A 3,733-nucleotide genomic window follows, 5' to 3' on the forward strand; every position below is an offset into this window, starting at 1 on the left:
GCCGGCGGCTGCCAGTGCAGCCCAAAATGTGTTTGCATGGATCGGCTTAAAAATAACTGGCCACCCGTGTGATCTGAAGCGGAAAACAATCTTTGATTTATTTTAAATAATCAACTCTTTCTGCACTCTGAGAGGTTAAGTCTCCTTGGTTAATCAGGACGTGTCAACCTGATAGCCGAGCATAGGCCTAACACCCAACTTATGGGTTTAAATTTAAAGTCTCTTAGAAAATAACAAATATACCCTTTATCTGAAAGAATGACATGCTCCAGTACAGCTGTTTATAGGCATCTCCTTCAGTAAAAGCTGTGCCAACACTTCATTTTCCCCCACTTTTTTTTTTCCTTCTCGTGATCTGTATCGGGTTGCTTTTGGAGGGAAATTGAAATTCTCTTGATGCAGAAAATAGGCCAAAAGAAGAGAAAAAAATAAAATTAAAAAAAAAAGTCCAGAAGAAATGCCAGACTCCCTGAGTGGGTGCTGCCTTCTCCTCATACAAAGATGTTCTGTGTTTTCAGCTGCCTGGGTTGTTAAACAAAGGCAGGATCAGCAAGTCAGCCCCATCCCTGCTGGGCTTTCCTTCTTGCGCGCCCTCCGAGCTTACAAACTGAGCTCCCTTGCAAAGCCAGGCTTCCAATCTCGGTCTCCAAACAAGCCAAAAAACCACCCTCAGATGTGTATTATCTTTTAATCATCTGTGATTTTCAAACACTGTTCCCTTGGGGAACCCAACTCACAGATTTTCTGCTAACAAAAGGTAATTTTACATATGGGGCACCTATAGAAAAATATATGGCTGCCGGAAGATTATTTTGACTGGCTCTTGTTGCACATACTGAACTAGCAATTTTCCCCAGGTTGCTGATTTGACTTTCCTTAACCCTCCACTAGCCAATGTGTATTACTTCTTCCTTTTTATGTGATTTAAATTCCACTTCCAGTGATTTAAACTGGGGTAAGCATCAGCCTCGTATAGGCTACCATTACTTCAATCTTGACTTATATATATATTTTAAAATTCTTTTTAAGTGTGCGTGGGTTGGTGGCGACCACGCAGCTCGGATGAGCCCCTGGTTGTGCCCCTTGCCACGTGAACGGCGTGCCCCTGCCAAGGCGGGGGTGTGAAGTTTTGGGGCAGTTGTCTGCCGCTTTGAGCTCAGGGTTGGGTTTTGTTGTGCTCAGCTGCTGAGGAGTGATTTAAAGAGAGGAAAGGTGTTTTTCCAAGCAGGCCCTGCAGGGATTTTAGTCCGACAGCATCACTGGGAGCCACCCCTGAGCCAAGCAGCAGCCTCCCCGGGGGCACGGTGCGTTTTCCCGTCCCACCCTCGGCGGGGAGAGACACCCCGGCTTGCCTGCAGCTCCCGTTGCAGCGGTGGGACCCGTTCCTCTCGGAGTGTGTTCTTCCCTCGTGATGCTCCGGTGGAGATGGGCAGGAAGGGAAAATGCGGTGCCAGAGTGGAGGTTTTTGTTTCTGATTTAATCCCAAAGCTATGGCAGGACTTTCCTGTGATGGGAACTATAGGGCGAGGAGTTTTTGCCCTTTGGGAGCTGCACGTCCAAGAGATTTCATGGAATCATGGAATTGTTTAGGTTGGAAAAGCCCTTTAAGCTCCCCAAGCCCAACTGTTCCCCTACCCCTGCCATCCCACCCCCAAACCCTGGCCCTTGCTGCCTACTACTGCGGTTGCATCCCTAGGGCTGCCTTGCCCTGCCCGGCTTGGAACCAAAGCGCTGCTGTACAGCATGACCCCCATTTTTGTGAGAGGAGCAGCAAAGCAGGGGCCCTGCTGGTGTAAATGATGGGAGCTTGGCACACTGGGAGGCTGGGTAGAGCTCCCAACCTGCTGGGGAAGGATTATTGCTCCGCATGGAGCAGACATGCCAGAGCCCTGAGGAAGGGGTGCTGCGGGAGGGGGCACGAGAAGGAGACAAGATCATTGGGGATTCATTTAAACCACGGTGTCAGATCCTATAAATCTGAGGGCTTTTGCATATTTCCATATTTATATATGAAAATTCCACGAAGTGGCTTAAAGGCAATTGAAATAAAAACAGGGCTGTCGGAGCTTGAAAAGTACCGGCAAATCTCTAACAGACCATTTAATACAAACGTATGGGCTTGAAAAAGCTTCGAGCGGGTGGAGGATTTCTGCATGCAAATGCCTGGCCAGCCCCACGTTGGTCCTTGCGTGCTGCCAGTGTGCTCCCACAGCCCATGGTGTGGATTCTCTGCTGCCTACTACTGCGGTTGCATCCCTAGGGCTGCCTTGCCCTGCCTGGCTTGGAACCGAAGCGCTGCTGTACAGCAGGACCCCCATTTTTGTGAGAGCAGCAGCAAAGCAGGGGCCCTGCTGGCGTAAATGATGGGAGCTTGGCACACCGGGAGGCTGGGTACAGCTCCCGACCTGCCTGGGAAGGATTATTGCTCCGCATGGAGCAGACATGCCAGAGCCCTGAGGAAGGGGTGCTGTGGGAGGGGGCACGAGAAGGAGACAAGATCATTGGGGATTCATTTAAACCACGGTGTCGGATCCTATAAATCTGAGGGCTTTTGCATATTTCCATATTTATATATGAAAATTCCACGAAGTGGCTTAAAGGCAATTGAAATAAAAACAGGGCTGTCGGAGCTTGAAAAGTACCGGCAAATCTCTAACAGACCATTTAATACAAACGTATGGGCTTGAAAAAGCTTCGAGCGGGTGGAGGATTTCTGCATGCAAATGCCTGGCCAGCCCCACGTTGGTCCTTGCGTGCTGCCAGTGTGCCGGTGCCTCGGGTCGCTCCGGCTCCGCTGGCTGGGACGGTGTGGAGGGAGAGGGGGCCTTTCAACCCGGCTTTCTCACCGCCTCGTGTGTGTGCTGTGATGGTTTGGGGTTGGGTGGAAAGTTGATCTTCATGGCTCCTGGCTTGTGGTACCCCCAAAACTATGAGCTGGGGAGGGCTGCGGGACTGAGCATCGCCGTGAGGGATGCCGGTGGCAGCGCTGGGACGGTGCGGTTGAAGGTGTTTTGCATCCTGCAGAGGCCGTGGTTACGTGCAGGCTGTTTCCCTGCCCGGTGGAGACCATCTTCTCCCTGTCCTGTGAGTGCGTGCCTTTTTTATTTCTGATCTTCGGTTATCGGTCAAAACGAGAATTCTCCAAACCAGTGGTCTGAATCCCCCTCGCTGACCTTCTGCCGTTTAGCGAGATTCTTCCCATGGATTAATTTGGAGAAGAATTGCAGAGATTTGTCCTTCATACCCAAGCATGGGGCCTGAGCATGTAGAGTGGCCCCCCACATTTGAAAACAGTCTCGTTAGATTAATTACCCTGCATATCCTTGTGCTGGTTTTGGGATGCCTGTAGATGTTGTCCTCCTTGGGTACCTGGTCAGTGCTCCTTACTGTAGGACCTCAACCCTTTCTGGTCTCCTCGGGTCAGCCCCCAATCTCAGTGCAATGTACTGTAGTTCTCGGGTCTGGCCTCTAGTTTTTATACGCACCAAATGCCTCTAAAGAGAAACTCCTGCTGTCTTGATGCAAGGACAAGAGCGAGCCTCCCCCTTCTCAGAGTCCTCTGTTATTCAGGGCTTTTTTTCCCCCCTCTTCAGCGCCAAGGCGGGTAGCTGGAGGCCACCGCTGCATCTTTTCTTCTGAAGTCTCCAAATCAAAAGGAAATAATTAGCAGAGGACGAGAAAGCTGGGACGAAAACAAGCTGTCAACAAGAAGAAGGTGCTAATGTGCCTGTCA

Source organism: Egretta garzetta, unplaced genomic scaffold (genome assembly GCF_000687185.1).
Source record: "Egretta garzetta isolate BGI_Z169 unplaced genomic scaffold, ASM68718v1 scaffold93, whole genome shotgun sequence".
In the NCBI taxonomy this organism is placed as follows: Eukaryota; Metazoa; Chordata; class Aves; order Pelecaniformes; family Ardeidae; genus Egretta; species Egretta garzetta.